Source organism: Protopterus annectens, chromosome 10.part0, assembly GCF_019279795.1.
Source record: "Protopterus annectens isolate FY-2018-M chromosome 10.part0, PAN1.0, whole genome shotgun sequence".
In the NCBI taxonomy this organism is placed as follows: domain Eukaryota; kingdom Metazoa; phylum Chordata; order Ceratodontiformes; family Protopteridae; genus Protopterus; species Protopterus annectens.
Window position 1 is genome coordinate 1,664,645,237 of NC_056744.1, and position 23,109 is coordinate 1,664,668,345.

The 23,109-nt window shown below is 42.2% G+C and overlaps 1 protein-coding gene across 2 annotated transcripts in view; it reads left to right on the forward strand.

The window, feature by feature from the left end:
• The window catches only part of LOC122813874 (zinc finger protein 578-like), an 890,730-nt gene that overhangs the window by 649,562 nt on the left and 218,059 nt on the right, over positions 1-23,109 (forward strand). The window lies entirely within an intron of this gene.

Consider the following 23,109-nt stretch of genomic DNA (forward strand, 5'->3'; position numbering starts at 1 on the left):
GGATTGTACTAATATTTTTTTCCTAAATTTTCAACCTGGGATGTGTGTATTGCTTATTTATTACACATTAACATTAGTATTGTTTTTTGTTAGTGCTTAATTACAAATCAGTTAGTTTTGTAAGGAATGAGAACCTTTAGCACTGAGAGTTATGTTGCCATACTGTTTTCAAGTATAATAAAAGCTGAGCTGGCCTATCTGTGTACATGCATGAATGCACAGTGTGGATAGATAAATACACACACACAGGCAGAAAAAGAGAGATGGGAGATTGCCTTACCCTTCTGATGCTAGCTGGTTAGTAGCTTGTATAGTGGAAAAGATTAGAGGCCATATTAGAAAAAGAGGCTTCACTGGTTTCAGATATCCTAATACAAATGGGGGTTCATGTCCGATACAACCTAATGCAGTTCTCTGGCCATGATTTGCTTTTGGCATGTGACATGGCATCCTTAGATTTTTAACATGGCGTGTGACATGGCATCCTTAGACTTTAACATGGCATGTGACACGGCTTCCTTAGAATTTAACAAGGCATGTGACACGGCTTCCTTAGAATTTAACAAGGCATGTGACACGACTTCCTTAGAATTTAGCAAGGCATGTGACATGGCTTCCTTAGACCTTAACAAGGCATGAGACATGGCTTCCTTAGACCTGTACTAGCCTTTGATAGCATTTAGTCGAAAAACCAAGCATTTACTGTAGTTTCTGTCTGTGTGTGTAAAAAAACTTGAAAAAAAACAAAAAAATACTTCTGCTTTCCTAACTTTCCTAGCTAGTTGTTCCAGTGATCAGATTTTGCTGATCCCTGGGCTTTGTATTTGGTTCCTGTGTTCCTCCATTTTCTTGTGTGGCCAGAGGGAAGTTTCTTTACTCACCAGTGAGAGTGGGGAGTACTGAGCTGCCTGTTTGTCCTCAGAGGAGTGGTTAGAGACAGTAACTGGTAATTCATTGGCCATTTTGGGTCATTTCTTGTTTTTTCCAGCCCCCTGCTATAAAGCATGCTTTGGCGCGGAGTTGCTACAGGAGCACACAAGAGCAGTGGCGGTTAATCAAGGTTAAACTATTCGGGCTACCTAAAGTCCACTCTTCAAATTTTCCCTTAAAACAGCCTTCCTTGAACTGTACTGCTAATCTAACCAGCGTATTCTATATCTAAAAAGTTCAGCTCTACTTGATTCCTAAGTAGACTATTCTCAATCTGTAAAGCCTAGCACTTGCTCCTAAAGTATTTTTTTTACTTGATATAGCACTTTTATTATACATAGTACCCCACCAGCCAAAAACCCCTTTTCAATCACCCACATCCCCCGGAGTCTTTTAAAGTCCTTGTCTATTCCTTCTAGCATGTCGAGGGATCAGTTGCTAGTGTCCTCTCCTGCTCAGCTGGTGAATCTGAGAATATTGAGGCAATGTTACAATTGTCTCATGTACACGGACAACCCTCTCCTTCTCCCACAAAACACAAATACATGCAAGAGATGCAACTATATAGCCAAACTGGAGGCTGAGCTCTCTCAACATAGGACTGGTAAGACCAGACAGGAGGAGAAGGTAACCACACACACCACAAACCCAGTCTCACATAGTACTATCACAACTTCAAATCATACACATAAATACACAAAGACATACTCGGAGGCTTTGATCAAAAATCTACCAAAACAGCAGAGGCCACCAAAGCAGACACCCAAACAACTGCCACCTCAGGACACAACACATGCAACATATAGACCACATAGTCAGTGTGCCAAACAGTCACAGCCCTTAAGGCCAAGCACAATGCCAGACACACTCATCATTGGTGACTCCATAGTCAGACACACTGACGTCCCGCTCACCAGATTGAGCAAGGAAAAGGTCACAATAAGCTGCCTGTCGGGCGCTAGAATCCGCCACATAACGCAAGCACTCAGGTCTCTCAACAGCAGGTACAAGTACGACTCTGTCATTATCCACGCTGGTGTGAACGACCTGAGACGTACCTCCTTGGACTACATGAAAAGAGACTTAGAGGAGCTCTCTGATTATGTAGCCCAGGCAGGTATGACCCTGACCTTGAGCAGTATCCTACCTTCACCAAGAATGATGCCACAATACAGAGACAAGATGATCAGCTTTAATAATTGGCTTAAACTCTGGTATCATTCAAAGGGGATCCAATGTCTGTCTGCCTGGGATGACATGCTGGACAAGCCACGCTGCTTCGCAAGGGACGGCTTGCACCTGTCACCCCTGGGCTTCCGGATATTGCCAAAGGCTCTTGCCACCCCCATAGTGCCTTTTTTAGGCAAGGCTCAAATTCTAAACCTACCATCCTAGAACACAAAAAAAGGAAAAAAAAACTAAGGGTAATGCTGCTCAATGCCAGAAGTCTCAACCTCAAGATGCACGCACTCGAGGCTCGATGTCTGTGCTGTGACTGAAACCTGGTTCAAGGCTCCCGAGAGCACCCCGGCACTATCAGGCTTTACCTCATATCATGCATTCCGGCCCCAAAATCCGGACAACACCAAGAAAGGAGGGGGGGTGTCTATATTCATCAAGGACACTCACACCTCAAGGTTGGTGGCAACGCATGATGCATCGGAAACCATCCAGGTGCAATTAACCATAGGCAAGACTGCTCTGCAATTTGTAGCATGTTACAGGCCACCCTCTCAATCTCAGGAACCTCACATAGCTTTCCTGAATACACTGGAAGGGATAAATGTATCTCCAAACACCATCATACTAAGGTGATTTCAACTACCCGACTATAGACTGGGATCACTACTCAAGCCCCAACACTCTAGCCCAAAGGTTCCTAGAGTTCATAAACTCAAATGCCATAGAACAACTAGTCACCATCCCCACAAGAGGAGATAACATACTAGATCTCATCATCACGAACATGGGGTCACAATGTTCAACACCGGAAGTATACCCCTCACTGGTGAGATCAGACCATAAACTAATCTCACTGGAAGTCCACATCCCGCCCCCACCTGAGATAAAAAAGACCACAGTGAAGAACTTCTCAAATGCCAACTTCACACTTCTAAAGACTAGTGTGGTCTCTTTTAAGGCCCCTGAAACTGCAGAAACCATTACTTAAGCCGCTGAATCACTTACAAATGCCTTCTACCAGCACCTACAGGAATGCATGGATCAGGCAATCCCAAACAAAACAAAGACTCTTTGTACCAAAGGCAAGCGTCCAGTCTGGTGGACCCCAGCCATAAACAAGCTCTACAACAAAAGGAGGAAGCTACTACAAGATAGAGCAAAATCCTTAAAAGGGAAAACACCCTTGATCATTATAAGTAAAAAACTAAGATCTCTCATAAAATCATCCAAGGCAAATTTTGAGAGAAAAGTCGCTAAGGACTCAAGGGACAATCATAAGGCCTTCTTTAGCTATGTTAGAAACCTGGGAGGAAACCCCCAGATATGCTCAGAATTAGTTCAAAATGATGTAAAAATTACTGAACCTACAGACATTGCCAACATACTGGCTGACAGGTTCAGTGCAAACCCAAAAGGTGAGATATGTATACCAGAGAATTATAGCCCCCAAACATCTCTAACGCTCAGGTGAGAACTGCTCTCTCCAAGGCAAAAAACACAGCATCCATGGGACCAGATGGTGTCCCTGGATGTGTGCTCCACGAACTCAATGAGGAATTAAACCCGCAGTTAGGGCAGCTGTTTAATCTTAGCCTCACCTCAGGATACGTGCCTAAGGAGTGGCGTACGGCAACTGTGGTCCCACTTCACAAAGGAGGTGCTTCCACCAACCCGGGAAATTACCGTCCCATCAGCTTGACAAGCTTGATCTGCAAAGCTATGGAGAGGATCATAATGGATCTCATAAATAAAGACATAGGAGACTTGCAGACTTTGGATCCGACCCAGTCCGGCTTTGTCAAAGGCAGATCATGCCTTTTAAACTTGGTTGACTTTTTCGAAACAGTCACCAAGGCCATTGATGAGGGAAAGGCAGTCCACACAGCCTACCTCGACCTGGCAAAGGCTTTCGACACAATACCCCACTCAGGTATCATTGAAAAACTCATCAGCTTAAATGTAAACCCATACGTCACAAGATGGGTTGCAAACTGGCTAAGTGACAGAACCCACAGGGTCAGAGTTGCTGGCGCCATGTCAGACTCAAAGCCTGTCACAAGTGGTGTCCCACAGGGCTCAGTCCTGGGCCCTCTCCTGTTCGGCATCTACTTTTCAGAAGTACAAGCAAACACAGGAGGATTATGGCTGACAAAATTTGCAGATGACTGCAAACTGGGCGCCATAGTTGAGAACACATCTGACACAGATATCCTTCAGAAGGGTCTTATAGAAATGGATAACTGGTGCCAGAGCCATGGCCTAAAGTTAAATGCCAAAAACGCATAGTCATATCCTTCGGGAAAACAAGGTAACCCCTAGCTACCAAATAGGTGGCAATCCACTAAGCACAGAAGAGGTTATCAGGGATCTGGGGACCCAGGTTGACAGTAACCTTTCATTTGACACTCACGTTGCCAAAGTAGTTAGGAAGACCTTCTACATTGCCCACCTGATCATGAAGGGATTCACATCTAGATCAAGGGAGGTCATCGTCCCCCTGTACTCATCACTCATCAGACCAGTGATTGAGTACAATGCCCCATTCGGAATGTATCTGACACGACACCTGCAGCAACTGGAAAGGCCCCAAAAGTTCCTCACCAAAAGGATAAAGGGTCTCAAAAATATGTCCTATGCTGCCCGACTGAAGGAACTTCAGCTCTATTCAGTCGCTTACCGTCTGCTCAGAGGTGACCTGTGCCTGACATACAAGGCCATGTCCAACCCAGAATTGATGAACATGCTTCACCTCAAAAAATCTAGATCCCTCAGAACTACAAGGGCGGGAGACTTAAACCTTGACACGGTTATTAATAGGACGTGCTAGAGGGACAGATTCATCACCCAGAGACTCCCTATGCTGTGGAACAAAATCCTGGTACATGTGAGGCAGAGCACCTCGCTGGCTTTGTTCAAGAGAAATCTTGACCAATGGATGGGAGATCGCAGATATACCCCAGGGATTATCTCAGTGTCACTGCTTGACAGAGGCACAGCAAAATAATGGGCATAGTATCCTCCAAACTAAAGGGGTAGCGAAAGCCACAAAACTCTGGGCTACTCTTATAAATGCCCTTGGGCAGATAGCCTAGTATGAACCTATGAACCTATTAACAAGGCATGAGACATGGCTTCCTTAGACCTTAACAAGGCATGAGACATGGCTTCCTTAGACCTTAAGGCATGAGACATGGCTTCCTTAGACCTTAACAAGGCATGAGACATGGCTTCCTTAGACCTTAACAAGGCATGAGGCATGGCTTCCTTAGACTTAACATGACATGAGACATGGCTTCCTTAGAATTTAACAAGGCATGTGACACGGCTTCCTTAGAATTTAACAAGGCATGTGACACGGCTTCCTTAGAATTTAACAAGGCATGTGACACGGCTTCCTTAGAATTTAACAAGGCATGTGACATGGCTTCCTTAGACTTAACAAGGCATGTGACATGGCTTCCTTAGACTTAACAAGGCATGTGACATGGCTTCCTTAGACTAACAAGGCATGTGACATGGCTTCCTTAGAATTTAACATGGCGTGTGACATGGCTGCCTTAGACTTTAACATGGCGTGTGACATGGCTGCCTTAGACTTTAACATGGCGTGTGACATGGCTGCCTTAGACTTTAACATGGCGTGTGACATGGCTGCCTTAGACTTAACAACACGTGTGACATGGCTTCCTTAGACTTAACAACACGTGTGACATGGCTTCCTTAGACTTAACAAGATACGTAACATGCTACAGAACAAATAGTGAATCAATTAGAATGACTTGTGTTGAGTCCCTTGGTGGCAGCATTAATAACACCTAACTAGGTAAAGTCATAACAATTGGATTTCAGTCTGAAGGGAGCCTGGGGACAAGTTTACCACATGGGTGAGTATGGACCAGTCCATTTCATTGTTCTTATAAGAGATGTTATAGAAGGACTGAAGGAAAAGTTAACCTTTATGCTAATCTCTCCAACTTATTTATATATAGATTTTGAAAGGATGAGGAGAAGCTCTTGCTAAGACTGGAGGGACTACCTGAGAATCAGCATTTAATTAAAGTTCATTTTATTCCCAGTTACACTTCTCATGGTAAATTTACTTGTGCTTTTTTGTTTTCTCGGTTTTTACTCTATAACCATACTCACAATATTATGTCACGGTAGAATTGTTAAATTATTTACATATAAATGTGAAGCACTGAGGGTAATCAAAAACAACTTAATTAGTAGAGCAGCTTCTTACCTATGTTGCTCTCTCATTACTAAATCATCACATATGCTAATTTTCAATGTACAGTGTCCCACCTGCTAGACCTGCTTGACTACTTGCCTTTGTAAGAAGTAAGATACTCCTAATGATACATGTATTATGAAAATGCAGTGTCCTATCCATGAGGTGCTGAAGCATCATGGGTACATATACCTCTCAACTGTCCCTGACTTCCAGGGATGTCCCTAATTTAGACTCCAAAATTTAGCTCTTTCCCTCTTAATCCCTTCTAACACCTCTGACTCTTGGAGGAAAGGTGGTGAATTATACTCGATAAATAATGCCAGTAAGTAGGAGTTATAGATTTTTTTATTTCACAAAATGTATAGTAATTAACAGTCTTTTATTCTGCCAATGGCTCAAGTTAATAGTATTAATAGTTTACAAATGTCCCTGAACATCGATATCTGTGCAGTAACTGAGACTTGGTTCAAGGCTCCAGAGAGCACCCCTGCAATACCAGGCTACAACTCTTACCACACTTTTCGGCCACAAAACCAAGACCGAACCACTAAAGGTGGAGGAGTGTCCATATTCACCAAGGATATGTACAACCTCCAGGCTAGTTGCCCTACAAAATGCATCTGAAATTCTCCAGGTGCAGCTAACACTAGGTAAGACTGAAATCCAAATTGTAGCTTGCTACAGATCCCCCACCATGCCCCAAGATTCTCACTAAACCTTTCTAAACAAACTGTTAAATATTAAGATACAGCCAAACACCCTAATACTGGGTGATTTCAACTATCCTGCCATTAACTGGGAAAAATACTCGGGTACCAACTCCTTTTCCCAGTGGTTCTTGGAATTCATAAATTCCAATGCCCTGGATCAACTAATCCATTGTCCCACCAGAGGCTGCAGTATCCTAGACCTGGTCATTACCAACATGGGAGATAGATGCTCCACACCAGTGGTCACCCTTTCATAGCAAATCACTCTTGACCTCCACATTCTACCCCCATCCCCCATTAAGGTAACCTCCTTAAAAAACTTCTCCAAAGTCAACTTCATGCTTCTGAAGTCAGAAGTGACAAACTTCATGACACCCATGCAGATGGGATCTGAAAGTTCGACTGCAGAATCCTACACTAAGGCACTGTACGAGCACATCCACTCATGCATGAATCGTGCCATCCCAAGTAGAACCAGGATGCTCTCCTCCAAAAAAGGAAGCCAATCTGGTGGTCTCCTGCTATAAGCAAACTATACAACAGAAGGAAGAAATGTTGCAGAAAAGAGGAAAATCCCAGGATGCAAAAAACTCCCTCACCAGCCTCATTAAGAAGCTGAGATCCCTCATAAAATCCTCAAAAGCTAGTTACGAAAATAAAATTGCCAAAGATTCCAAAGGCAACCACAAGGCATTCTATAGTTATGTCAAAAATCTAAATGGCAATGCTCAGATTTGCTCTGAACTTCAACAGAATGGCATTAAACATACTGATCCCAAGGATATTGCCAATATCCTGGCAGATCGATTTAGTGACCACTTCACCCCCCACTTACCCCCTAAAGGGCCCATCTCAATACCAAAAGATTGCCAAATTCCAGTAATCATGGCCACACAGGTAGAAACCGCACTCTCCAAAGCTAGGAATACAGCATCCATGGGACCAGATGACATCCCAGGCTGTGTACTACATGAACTACAAAATGAACTGGCACCTCAAGTGTCATGTTTAATCATAGCCTCACCTCAGGCTTCGTGCCCACTGAGTGGCGCACAGCTACAGTTATCTCACTCCACAAGGGGGGATCCACCTTGAATCGTGGGAGCCACTGTCCCATCAGTTTGACGAGCCTGATCTACAAGGGCATGGAACGCATTATCATGGAACTTAGAAACAAAGACATTGGCAACCTTCAAACACTGGACCCCACCCACTTTGGGTTTGTGAAGGGCCGATCTTGTCTCCTGAACCTGATTGACTTCTTCGAATCAGTCTCCAGAGCTGTGGATGAGGGTAAGGTGGTCCACACAGCCTATCTGGACCTCGCCAAGGCCTTCAACACCATCCCCCACTCTGGAATCAGCTGGGCATAAATCCCTACGTCACTCGATGGGTTGCTGTGACGGATCCACACAGTTTACCTGATCTTTGATGCCCTAAGCCATTGAACTGCTGTGTGTTTGTAGGTGTGCTTGATGTTAGATTGATATGCTGTTAATTGAATAAATACATGATATGCTGCTTGATGTTATATACATACATGAAACCTAAAAGAATTATGCTTCAAAGGCAAGCCTTGCACACTGATGCTGGTATAACTGAACTTTAGTTAACCTTTGGAGTTGTTTGCCAGTTTAAAAGTTGTTTACCAGACAGAGGGGGATTTCAAAGAGGAACTATATCACAGGTTTGTGGGCAAACGGCCTTCTGAAAGGAGGAAGTAATGTATAAAACTAGACATAAAACTAGACATTACGGGGCTTGTTGACAACTCAGGAAATGATTTGTAATGTTTTAAAAAACAGTTCATTAGCTCATGAATAAACTGGTGATCTAAATGTCATCAGCTGAATGATTAAACTATGGGCCTAGGTGTCATCAGCTGAATGATTAAACTAATAGCTTAGGTGTCATCAGCTGAACCTATTGACCCTATGGCATGCTCAAACCTATAAAAGGCTCAGAGGTTGGCAATAGATTGGAACTCATCATCATCCGGATCTGATTGAAGCAAGAGCCTGAACTGAGCATACAGCATTGCCTGCCAGTGTCGGCCCTGTCTTGACTGAACAGATAGCTGTACTGAATAGTTTTGGAGTCCCCCTATCAGTGGCAAAGATGATTCTCTTTTTGCATATGCTTGTAAGTACATGATTTAACAGTTTTTATAATTGTTAATGTGATAGGTTATAGGTTAGGTTTTGCATATTAATGTGATAGGTTTTTTTTGCATGTTGACTAGTCAATTGCTTTTTGTCACAAACCTTAATTGTTAAAAGCTAAAAATAAAATTGCTAAAGTTTGAGCCTTGGTCTCTTGTGTCATCTCTAATACTGTATTAACCACAGAATTTAGTAATCTGACCAGAACAGTTGCCAACTGGCTTACTGACAGAACCCAGACTGTAAAAGTAGCTAACTCTAAATCCAGCTCCAGACAAGTGACAACTGGAGTACCTCAGGGTTCAGTCCTGGGACCACTCTTGTTTGGCATCTACTTCTCTGAAGTACAGGCCAACACTAAGGGACTGTGGCTAGCAAACTGGGAGCCATTATTGAATCCCCAAATGATGTGGATATTCTACAAAAGGGCCTTACAGAAACAGATGCCTGGTGCCAGAGCCATGGGCTCAAGCTTAATGCCAAGAAATGTATAGTTATCCCCTTTGGAAAAAAAAACATTTGTTTGTTTCTGATAACTTGTTGCAGTTAAACTCTTTTTTCTAGAGGCTCCTTTAGCTGTTTAAAACTTTCATTTAAAGGCTCACTGCTGCTTTTCAGCTGTGAGAAACATTACTGCAATTTGTTTCCCACTCTCCCTCCCTGTTGGTATAGTGTTTTAGTAGTTGGTGGCTTTGCAGTTGCCTGCCCCTAGTGTAAATTTGATCTGGGACCCTCCTCCCAGTCTAGTGTCATTACCTCATTCTACCCAGTACAGGGAGAACATTTGAGAAGGCCAATCAGCTTAGTTTCTGCTACTCCTTTCTCTCTTTCCTTTCTCTCTTTCCACCTAAAAAAAAAAAAAAAAAAAAAACTTTTATCTGCTTTTACTGTATTTGTATTTCTTCCTACTTTATTTTGCTTTTGTGTCATCTTAAAAGTACTAAATTGTATTTATTACTGCTTGGTGTAACTCATTCTAAGCCTTTTAGTTTAAGCACTTGGGCTTCAGACCAGAACAGATAGCTTACATCCTTCTAAGTTGGGAACTGCTGATTGCGGGCTCAGTGTCGGTTATTCTAAAAGTGTATTAATTCTGGTTTAAGCACTTGGGCTTCAGGCCAGTTATTTTACATTAAGAGGGTTCGTGGTCTGCACTCTTGTGGGAGGAGAGGCTGGATTCTGCCCTTCTGAGCTGAGAATTTCTGGTTAAAGGCTTATAGTGCCTGCATATTTGAACTGTTTCTTACTGAAATTGGTACACCTTGTTTGCTGTAGCATAGACTAGATCCAGGCCTGCTGAATCTAGCTTTGTTTGTATAACTTGAGCACTAATCCAGGCATTCTTTAAAGTATTCAATTGTATTTATTACTGCTTGGTAGTAGCTTGATTAAGTGTAGCTATCATTCTAAGTCTTTTGGATTAAGCACTTGGGCTTCAGACCAGTTGTTTTACATTAGGAAGGTTTGTGGCCTGCAATGTGGTGGCAGGACAGGTAGCTTATCCTTCTAAGTTGGGAACTGCTGATTGAGGGCTCAGTGTCTGTTATTCTAAAAGTGTATTAGTTCTGGTTTAAGCACTTGGGCTTCAGGCCAGTTATTTTACATTAAGAAGGTTCGTGGTCTGCACTCTTGTGGGAGGAGAGGCTGGACTCTGCCCTTTTGATCTGGGATTTTCTGGTTAAAGGCTTATAGTGCCTGCATATTTGAACTGTTTCTTACTGAAATTGGTACACCTTGTTTCCTGTAGCATAGACTAGATCCAGGCCTGCGGAATCTAGCTTTGTTTGTATGCTTGTTATTTCCCTGAAACGCTAATTCCACCTAAAACGCGACTTTTCAGCGCTTCTGTGGATCCCTAGTGATATCTGCATTGCTTACTGTACTTATTTCCTTGTTTCACTTGAAAGAAAGTTACTGTTTGTCGTTTTTGCATTTAAGTTACCTGTAACACATTGCATTTAAGTTACCTGACACTTGCTCACTAAGTCAGCACTAAAATATTAAAAGCACTACACCCTCACAAACTTCCCCTTGAGTACCTTGTTCCCCATTGGCCCTTTTTTCAATTATAAAGGAATTCCCAATACTATTCTAGCATGTCCAAAGGTCAGTTGTCAGTCTCCTCTCCGGTCCAGCTGGTGAATCTGGGAATCTTGAGGCAATGTTACAACTGCCTCATGTACACAGACAACCCTCTCCTCCTCCCAACAAATTCCAACACATGTGAGAGATGCAACCATATAGCCAAACTGGAGGCTAAGCTCTCTCAACTCAGTACTGGCATAACCAGTCAGGAGGAGAAGGAAACCACACTCACTACAATTCCAGTCTCACATAGACCTACCACGACAGCAAACCAAACACATAAACACACAAAAACATACTCGGATGCTCTAAATAAAAATCTGCCTAAGCAGCAGAGACCTCCAAAGCAGACACCCAAGCAACCGCTACCCCAAAACAAAACACATGCAACACATAGCTCACAAAGCCAGTGTGCCGAACAGTCACAACTATTAAGGCTAAACAACACACCTGATACACTTGTAATAGGTGACTCTATCTTCAGGCACACTGACGTCCCGCTCACCAGGCTGAACAAGAAGAAGGTCACTGTGAGCTGCCTGTCGGGTGATAGGATCCGCCACATAACACAAGCACTCAGGTCACTCCAAGGCAAGTACAAATATGACTCAGTCATTGTCGATGCTGGTGTGAATGATCTGAGACATACCTCCCTGGACTACATGAAAAGAGACATAGAGGAGCTCTCTGAGCATGTAGCCCAGGCCGGTATGACCCTGACCTTGAGTAGCATCTTACCCTCACCAAGAATGATACCACAATATGAAGACAAGATGATCAGTTTCAACCATTGGCTTAAGTATTGGTGTCATTCAAAGGGGATCCAGTGCCTGTCAGCCTGGGATGACATGCTCGACAAACCACGATGCTTTGCTAGGGACGGCTTGCACCTGTCACCACTGGGCTTTTGGATATTGGCAAAGGCTCTTGCTACCCCCATAGTGCCTTTTTTTAGGCAAGGCTCAAAAGACAAACCCACCTCCATAGGTATCACAAGGGATAAGAAACTAAGAGTAATGCTACTCAACGCCAGAAGTCTAAACCTCAAGATGCACACACTCGAAACTGTCCTTAGCATGGAGAACATCGATATCTGTGAAGTAACAGAAACCTGGTTCAAGGCTCCCGAGAGCACCCCAGCACTACCAGGTTATACCTCATACCATGCTTTTCGGCCCGAAAACTTGGACCGAACCACAAAAGGAGGGGGAGTATCAATATTCGTCAAAGATACCCACACCTCCAGGTTGGTGGCACAGCACGAAGCATCAGAGACTATCCATGTGCAACTAACAGTGGGTAAAACTGCCTTCCAGTTTATAGCCTGCTACAGACCACCCTCCCAAACCCAGGAACCCCACTCGGCCTTCCTGAGAACACTGGAAAATATGAAGGTCTCTCCAAACACCATTATATTGGGCGACTTCAACTACCCAAACATAGACTGGGAGCATTACTCTAGCTTCAACACCCTAGCCCAAAGGTTCCTAGAATTTATAAACTCAAATGCTATGGAACAACTTGTTACCACTCCCACAAGAGGGGAAACATACTGGACCTGATCATCACCAACATGGGGACTCTATGCTCCAGACCAGAAGTGTATTCCTCACTGGTAAGATCAGACCATAAACTAATCTCACTGGATATTCACATCCTGACCCCACTCCCTGCCCAGAAAACCACAGTGAAAAACTTCTCTAAAGCAAATTTCACACTCCTCAAAACCGAGGTGGAATCCTTCAAAGCCCCCGGGCCTGTGGAAAATACGGCCCAGACCGCAGAATCCTTTATAAATGCATTCTATGAACACCTTCAGGAATGCATGGATCATGCAATCCCAAATAAAACCAAGACCCAATCCTCCAAAGGCAGACGTTCTGTCTGGTGGACCCCAGCCATAAACAAACTGTACAATAGAAGGAGGAAGCTACTACATGATAGAGCAAAATCCCAAAAAGGGAAGGCATCTCTGATCAGTATTAGCAAAAAACTACGGGCACTCATAAAATCGTCTAAGGCCATCTTCGAGAGAAAAATTGCACAGGACACTAAGGATAATCACAAGGCTTTCTTTAGTTATGTTAGGAACTTGGGTGGGAATTCTTAGATATGCTCAGAATTAGTCCAAAATGACAAAAAATACACCGAATCCACAGACATTGCCAACATCCTAGCTGACAGGTTCAGCGCAAACCCCCTCCCCACCAAAAGGGCAAATATCTATCCCAGCAGAGTGCTGCCCCCCTGACATCTCAGATGCTCAGATAAGAGCCGCCCTCTCCAAAGCAAAAAACACAGCATCAATGGGACCAGACGGTGTCCTGGGCTGCGTCCTACATGAACTCCAAGAAGAGCTAAACCCAAACATAAAACTACTGTTCAATCTCAGCCTTACTACAGGATATGTACCCAAAGAGTGGCGTACAGCAACAGTGGTCCCTCTCCACAAAGGTGGTGCCTCAACGGATCCTGGAAACTATCACCCCATAAGCCTGACTAGCTTGGTCTGCAAAGCTATGGAAAGGATCATCATAGACCTCATAAATAAAGATATTGGGGACCTACAGGCACCGGATCCTACACAGTTCAGCTTTATTAAGGGCAGATCCTGCCTCTTAAACCTGGTCGATTTCTTTGAAACAGTCACCAAGGCCATTGACGAGGGGAAGGTGGTCCACACAGCCCACCTGGACCTCGCAAAAGCCTTCGATACAATACCCCACTCGGGCATTATAGATAACTCACCAGCTTAAATATAAACCCCTATGTCGTTAGATGGGTTGCAAACTGGCTCAAGGACAGAACCCACATGGTTAGAATTGCTGGAGCCATGTCAGACTCCAAACAAGTTACAAGTAGCATCCCACAAGGCTCAGTCCTGGAACCTCTCTTGTTCGGTATATATTTCTCGGAGGTACAGGTCAACACGGAAGGACTGTGGCTGACCAAGTTCGCAGATGACTGCAAACTGGGCGCCATAATTGACTCTCCAGCCAACACAAGCATCCTCCAAAAGGGCCTCATTGAAACAGACTACTGGTGCCAGAACCATGGCCTCAAGCTAAATGCCAAAAAGTGTATAGTCATCCCCTTTGGCAAAAACAAAGTGCCCACAAATTACCACATAGGTGGTAATCCATTAAGTACAGAAGAAGTAATTAGGGACCTGGGGACCCAAGTTGATAGCAATCTCTCATTTGACAACCACGTGGCCAAAGTGGTTAGAAAAACATTTTATATAGCCCACCTAATCATGAAGGGATTCACATCTAGATCAGGGGAGGTCATCGTGCCTCTTTACTCATCAGGCCCATAATTGAGTACAATGCCCCTTTTGGGATGTACCTTACCAGACACCTGCATCAACTGGAAAGATCCCAAAAGTACCTCACCAAGAGGATCAAAGGGCTCAAACAGATGCCATATGCTGCCCGGTTAAAGAAACTCCAGCTCTACTCAGTGGCATACTGCCTGCTCAGAGGCGATCTGTGCCTGACGTATAAAGCCATGTCCAACCCGGAATTAATGGACATGCTGCACCTCAGAAAATCCAAATCCCATTCAGCTACGCGCTCGCGAGACTTGAACCTCAGCACTGAAATAAATAGGGCATGCTGGAGGGACAGATTCATAACCCAGAGGCTCCCTTCACTCTGGAATAAAATCCCAGTCCAGGTTAGGCAGTGTCCCTCATTGACTCTCTTCAAGAGGAATCTTGATGAGTGGATGGGAGATCGTAGGTTTACCCCGGGTATCACTTCTGTGTCACTGTTAGACAGAGGCACAGTATACTAACCTCGAAAAAGGGCATAGCAAAATTAATTTAAAATGGGTGGCGAAAGCCAAACACACTCTGGCTTGGCTTATAAATGCCCTAGGGCAGATAGCCTAGTATGAACCTATGAACCATTAATTACCACATAGGTGGTAGTACACTAAATATCGAAAGTGTGATGAGACACTAAGGGACACAGGTGGACGGTGGTCTCACTTTCGATAACCACATCGCCACAACAGTCAGAAAATCCATCTGTGTGGCACACCTCATCACTAAGGGCTTTTCTTCCAGAAAAAAGGAGGTTATTGTCCCACTGTACTCCTCCCTCATTTGATCCATTATAGAGTATAATGCACTGTTTGGTATGTACCTCACAAGACATCTGCAACAGCTGGAAAGGCCACAGAAATACCTCACTAAAAGAATCACAGGCCTAAAGCAGATGCCATATGCTGACCGTCTAAAAAAAAATCTCCAGCTATACTCTGTGACATATTGTCTACTCAGAGGTGATCTCTGCTTAACGTACAAGGCCATGTTAAACCGTGAGCTGTTGGACATGCTCCACTTAAAGAAATCCCAATCCCTCAGAGCCACACACTCCAGAAATCTAAACCTTGTCATCACAATGACTAAAACATGCTGGAGGGATAGGTTCCTGACCCCGAGACTCCCCATACCCTGGAATAGACTGCCCATACATGTCAAGCAGAGCGCCTCCTTGGCCCTCCTCAAAAGGAACCTTGATGATTGTTTGGGAGATGGGAAATTCACCCCGCGGACCATGTCAGCCGCCCTGCTAGACAGAGGTCCAGAGAAGTGAATATTGTGGGAAGAAATAACCTGTTATAATATGTCCCTGATTATTTGAGCGCTATGTGGGTATAGTCTTTCATAATGTCATGGTAGGAAACTTCAGCTCTTTCAAAAATGCAGGAGGTCATCTTATCAACAAAATAAAAATGGAATACAACACGCATTCTGCACCAAAACTGCATAATTTGGTATTCTGTATGGTATGGTAAGGAGATCATGTCCAACTCCAAAGGTTTATTACTTACCTTTTCTTTAGAATGTGAGTGATATACTTTAAATTTAGTGTGCAAAATGCAGTGTAATGACGGCATAAGGGAAGAAAGAGAGGGGGTGGTGACTACAGATAGAAAGTAGTAGCATTAACAAGGGAAGAATGGAGCCTTGTGCAATCGTATATCAAAATGCCATTCTGTCTCTAAATCCAGCAGGTAGAGGACTCTTTTCAGTCATAACATGGACCAGCAGACTGTGCCCATTGTATAAGTATGACAGTCCTTTGAATGAAATGGTGTGACACAGGTAATTGTTAATGACCCTGTTAGAACAGCACCCAACAGGTGTATTCACAAAGGAACAACATTGTAAAGTCTGAGCCCAGATAAGATAGTGTCAAGTATGGTAAATAAACAAGTACATTAAACAATAAATTTAGAATACCGAATGAAATTCATATGAGCAGAATATTATGGTGGTCGGAGGAAGCCCGGTGTCATCTTACAACCGTCCATAGCACAGTATTGTGGGCGTAAGACAATAAAATACTCTAACCATTAATTAAAGAAATTAAACTGTTACTTTTCTTAAAATAACTGATAATGGCATTTCTGTTTACTGCCCTTTGTTTACTGTCCGCGGGGCCTGCGGCAGTGATGTACTACTGCGGCGGCGCCGCGATACATAAGGGCGGCTGCGGCAAAAAAGAGGAACAAGGAGCAAAAATCTTTTGAGTGTATCGCTATGTCTCGCTTTGTTAAATGTTAGGACACAGTTATACAGGAGTTTTAAACTAAGCTTATTTTACAACAAGTTTTTAAACTTAAAAACCATTAATTAATTAAAATCTCTAAGCGAAGCAACGGAGATCTTCTTTTCTCGGACTTCTTAAAGCACTACATCTAGCTGTTATGCTATGAACATTAAAAAAAATAGCAGAGATCTCCGTTGCTTATTTTTATTTTAAAGCTTTTCATATATTAAAAACCCATTTAACATTGTGACCATTTAAAAAAAGAAGTTACTAATGGAAAAAAAAAAGGCGCGGACGACCTTTTTTCCATTAGTATAACGATTACAAACGAACACGCTGGCCAATCAGCGTGCCGTTTTTTTAGAGATCATGGTATAATAATTAAATCATCCATTCCCTTAAGTTACTGACATTGTGTACTGTGCTAGTTATGAGGGGGCTTAGATCTAAAATTAATGAAAAGCTAAGCATGCAGTGTCTGAGGACAGCAAGAAAAGAAGGGGTACAGTGGATTTATAGAAATGGCCATAAGTGCTAGAAATCTGCTATTTCCTCTTTTTTTGTGCAGATGTTTGCTAGATCCTGTCTGGAGCTCACTGTGAAATTTCAGGCATCTCTTCATTCATAGGATGGAGATCAGATAGAAATAGTTTAATGGAAGATGCCAGAATTGTATATGGTGTTGATGGGAAGCCATGTTGTCTGCAGCCTTTTGGAGCAACAAACAAGTTTCTATCTGAGCTGTCAGTGACCCAGCTTGATTTATGTTTGTGTTTGTTTATTAATGCTCCATTTTCCTGTTTCCTTTCATTAGTAATTTCAGTAGCACTTGGAAGTTTTTTCTAGCTGTACATGTACTTCATACGTTTATAAATTAATCCTGTGAAAGTGTTCTTATCAGATGTTCAGGTTAAAAAAAGCAGACAGTGTGTATGTTAACCATGAGCCATTGATAAAAAAAATAATTGGATAGCAAATCCGATACTTTTAATAAACAACTGAGCACTTGGGTGTCTAATTTTATAGCAGTCTTCATAAGCATGGTCCTTAGTTAAAAGTAACTTTATATGTGGGTGTAGTGCAGTCTTCATCAGAGTGGCCCTTAGTTAAAAGTAACTTTATATATGGGTGTAGTGCATTCTTCATCGGGGTGGTCCTTAGTTAAAAGTAACTTTATATATGGGTGTAATGCAGTTTTCATCAGGGTGGTCCTTAGTTAAACATAACTTTATATATGGGTGTAGTGTAGTCTTCATCAGAGTAGTCCTTAGTTAAAAGTCACTTTATATATGGGTGTGATGCAGTTTTCATCAGGGTGGTCCTTAGTTAAAAGTAACTTTATATATGGATGTAGTCCTTAGTTAAAAGTCACTTTTTATATATGGGTGTAATGCAGTTTTCTTCTGGGTGGTCCTTAGTTAAAAGTAACTTTATATATGGATGTAGTGCAGTCTTCATCAGAGTAGTCCTTAGTTAAAAGTCACTTTATATATGGGTGTAATGCAGTTTTCATCAGGGTGGTCCTTAGTTAAAAGTAACTTTATATATGGATGTAGTGCAGTCTTCATCAGAGTGGTCCTTAGTTAAAAGTTACTTTATATATGGGTGTAGTGCATTCTTCATCGGGGTGGTTCTTAGTTAAAAGTTACTTTATATATGGGCATAGAGCAGTCTTCATCAGGGTGGTCCTTAGTTATAAGTCACTATATATATGGATGTAGTGCAGTCTTTAGCAGGGTGGTCCTTAGTTAAAAGTCACTTTATATATGGGTGTAGTGCAGTCTTCATCAGGGTGGTCCTTAGTTAAGTCATTTTATATATGGACGTAGTGCAGTCTTCATCAGGGTGGTCCTTAGTTAAAAGTCACGTTATATATGGACGTAGTGCAGTCTTCATCAGGGTGGTCCTTAGTTAAAAGTCACTTTATATATGCACATAGTGCAGTCTTCATCAGAGTGGCCCTTAGTTAAGTCACTTTATATATGGGTGTAGTGCAGTCTTCATCATGGTGGTCCTTAGTTAAACGTAACTTTATATATGGGTATAATGCAGTCTTCATCAGGGTGCTCCTTGGTTAAAAGTATTTTTATATATCTGAGTAGTGCAATCTTCATCAGAGTGGTCCTTAGTTAAAAGTCACTTTATATATGGGCGTAGTGCAGTCTTCATCAGGGTGGTCCTTAGTTATAAGTCACTATATATATGGGTGTAGTGCAGTCTTTAGCAGGGTGGTCCTTAGTTAAAAGTCACTTTATATATGGGTGTAGTGCAGTCTTCATCAGGGTGGTCCTTAGTTAAAAGTCACTTTATATATGGACGTAGTGCAGTCTTCATTAGGGTGGTCCTTAGTTAAGTCACTTTATATATGGGTGTAGTGCAGTCTTCATCCGGGTGGTCCTTAGTTAAAAATCACTTTATATATGGGTGTAGTGCAGTCTTCATCAGGGTGGTCCTTAGTTAAAAGTCACTTTATATATGGACGTAGTGCAGTCTTCATCAGAGTGGTCCTTAGTTAAAAGTCACTATATATGGGTGTAGTGCAGTCTTCATCAGGGTGGTCCTTAGTTAAAAGTCACTTTATATATGGGTGTAGTGGGTTTGATCCACTACTCATTAGACTGAATAGTGTTTCTTGGTGCAGGAATAAGTGACTCATTAATAGTATCATCTTCACACAGTCATTTGGAATGTTTGCGAATAGATTGAGCAAGCGTAGTATGTCTGTGTGTATGTCTATGTGTAGGAGAAGATTCGTTGCATGTGTGGGTTAGTTCAGGTTTGATAGTGGTGGTTTACATCTGATAGTTGCTTGGTTTCTCTGTTGGAAATGTAATCACTTCCAGTGTGGCTTCTCAGTGTGCACAGCACTCACTCCATTCTATTAGGTGTTTGCACAATCATGGGGTTGGCATATGTGAGTTGAGGGGGTGCAGGGGGGCTTCCCCTTCACATAGGGTGCAGGGTAGATAACCTTCATGCAAAAAAATGATGATGGGTCTTTTTATGTGCTTTTCTTGAGTGTATGATAATTTATTGACATGCACAAAACAAACTTAGAGATGCATGCAATTAATAGCAGCATATTAAAACTATCCTTACAGAAAACATAAAATCAAAACTGCACCAGTCACAAAAGGAAAACTGCATACTTATGCGATCTGTCAAAAAAAAAAAAAGAAAAAATAACGCATTGTCTAATTAGTAGTATTGTTAGGTAAAGGGCTTTTCATAAGATATTGGGTATGGCTGGGATTAAGAGTATGGTCAGAATTTAGGGTTAGGACATATTAGGATGAGCAGGTGAGGTGATGACCCCTTCCTGCACCACCAAACTATGTAATAACATAAGCACTATTCCCCAACTCACTCTGTATAGTACCTTACAAAAAAATCCTTTCTCTAATAATGCCAGTAAACAAGACACTTCACACACAGCAGAACACACTAAATAGGTCCCCTTCTAGCCCTAACCTACACACACACACACACACACACACTGGTAATGTCAAGACTTTTTTATATATCTGAAAGTTTCTGCATTAACAGAAAATCTGATTTACCATAATCACAAGGGTGTCCCCTATAGAAAAAAATCAGTTTTCCTCCTTTCATTAGCTTGTACACTTGATGGAGCACTTTTAATGAGTTGTGATATCAGTAAAATCTGTTGTGATATCAGTAAAATCTGTTGACAAAGAGAATATTGAACAGAGTGTACTGCACCTGTAGTTTAGTAATGTTGAGGATTATGTTTGAGTCTGTGATCTGAGGTTCAGTTATTTGTGGTTGACTGTATTGTGCAGTTGATTTTTTCAGTGATGTGAAGGTTGCTCCTGTTTGCAGTCAGACTTTCATGATATAATTGTATATCGTCATCATTAACCCCCTTATTCTGATTCTGTAGGTGGGGTCATGGGGTCATGGTGTTGTGTCAGCTGTCGCTGTCTAAGTTCAGTGTACTGCACCTGCAGTTTAGTAATGTTGAGGACTGTAATGTTATGTTTGGGTCTGTGATCTGAGATTCAGTTATTTGTGGTTGACTGTATTGTGCAGTTGCTTTTTTCAGTGATGTGAAGGTTGCTCCTGTTTGCAGTCAGACTTTCATGATATAATTGTATATCGTCATCATTAACCCCCTTATTCTGATTCTGTAGGTGGGGTCATGGGGTCATGGTGTTGTGTCAGCTGTCACTGTCTCAGTTCAGTGTACTGCACCTGTAGTTTAGTAATGTTGAGGACTGTAATGTTATGTTTGAGTCTGTGATCTGAGTTTCAGTTATTTGTGGTTGACTGTATTGTGCAATTGCTTTTTTCAGTGATTTGATGCTCCTGTTTGCAGTCAGACTTGCATGATATAATTGTATATTGTCATCATTAACCCCCTTATTCTGATTCTGTAGGTGGGGTCATGGGGTCATGCTGTTGTGTCAGCTGTCGCTGTCTCAGTTCAGTGACTGTCCTGACGTCTCCGACAGTCATACCTAACTGTCCCAGATCTTGTCTCATGCAGTCCATCTGTCTCTTTACTGGATGCTCTTGTTTATTCTTGCCTTGTTCCTGTTTCTCCCAAATCATCTTCACCAACTTATCTTCTGCACGTGAACCACCATAATCTGTTCACTTTGGCATTCTCTGCACTTGGAGATACTTCGACTTCTGCTCTGATATTGTCATTTCTTCATTCTTTCGCACAGGTTGCATCTTATCACCCATCTCAGGCACCTCCATCTCCTTGACCTCTGTGTCCTCAGCTGCTCTGCCTTCACTGCCCAGGTGTCTGCAGTATGCAGAAATAGTGGTTTCATTACTGTTATGTGCACCCTTCATTTCCAGTCTATACATCTATGTCTGTAACAACATTTTGTGTGTGTGTGTGTGTGTGTGTGTGTGTGTGTGTGTGTGTGTGTGTGTGTGTGTGTGTGTGTGTGTGTGTGTGAATCACCATAATCTGTTCACTTTGGCATTCTCTGTAATCGAAGTTACTTCGACTTCTGCTCTGATATTGTCGTTTCTTCATTCTTTCCCACCGTCTGCATCTTATCACCCATCTCAGGCACCTCCATCTCCATCACTTCTGTGTCCTCAGCTGCTGCGCCTTCACTGTCCAGGTTTCTGCAGTATGCAGAAGTAGTTTCATTAGCGTTTTGTGTAGCCTTAATTTCCAATCTATATATCTGTGTGTCACCATTGTTATCTCTCCATCTTGTGTATGTGTTTGTGTGTAAACTGTGTACATACATGCAGAATAAGAAGTCCTACATTATAATTAAACCAACCATAGGTATCACTCCTTAAAAACTTGAACTTGTACGCATTTTTAAAAATGACTTGTCATCATAGCATTTAAAATCCTATGTCATTTACTACACATTTAAAAATGCGCAAATATGATATTAATTATTTCAGTATGCAAATGTATACCAGCTTCCTCTGTATTTGTATGGAAAACTGTTGTAATTCCTGTTCATTATCTTCCTTTTAAGGCCCTCCGCAAACTAATGTACGTATTTAAACCAGAGACCCTTTATCCAACAGTAAGCTGCTACTTTAGTTTACTATACTTTAAATCGGTGTCATAGTCACCACCATTGGGCCCAGGTTATAAAAGGCTGTTGCAGAGAATAAAAATGTATTGTATATTTGGCATGCCATAGTTTGCCTGCACAGAGCATTGTTTGAATTTTGTATTCCTTATATATGCTCATATATACATTCATTGGAGTAACTTTCTTTAACTTTGCCAAACTGTATCATAGCTGTACCTCTCAACTGTACCAAATTCCTTGGTATTTACCGCATTCAGGCTCAAACTAATACGGTGCCACAAATTCCTTTGTGGCCCCTTTAAATCCCGATTTAACAGTTGTGTATGTTTTTTAATAGTATTAACCGGCAGAAAACATGCAAATGACATTTCCTTTTTTTTATAACTACTTAATAGTGTGTAACGCTCTGGCTATATCAAGAAGGGAGGTCCTCTGTCAGATGCAGTATGTGCTATGGGTGGGCTGCTCTTGCTGTTTGGATTAGCATTCTTTTTAGACCGGGTTACCACCAAGTCTTTTCTGGGTTTTTGTTGCTAACAACCTTCTCTGTATATTTTCCCGTGTAAGAGAAATAACATCTGGTGGTTTGCTTGCAGCAATCCCATCAGAGTGTCGTGCTTGGTTGTTCCACAGTCTGCTGTTGCTGGATCTGCTGCTCAATCAGTTTCAGTTACTTTATTTTAATTCTGTAGCGTG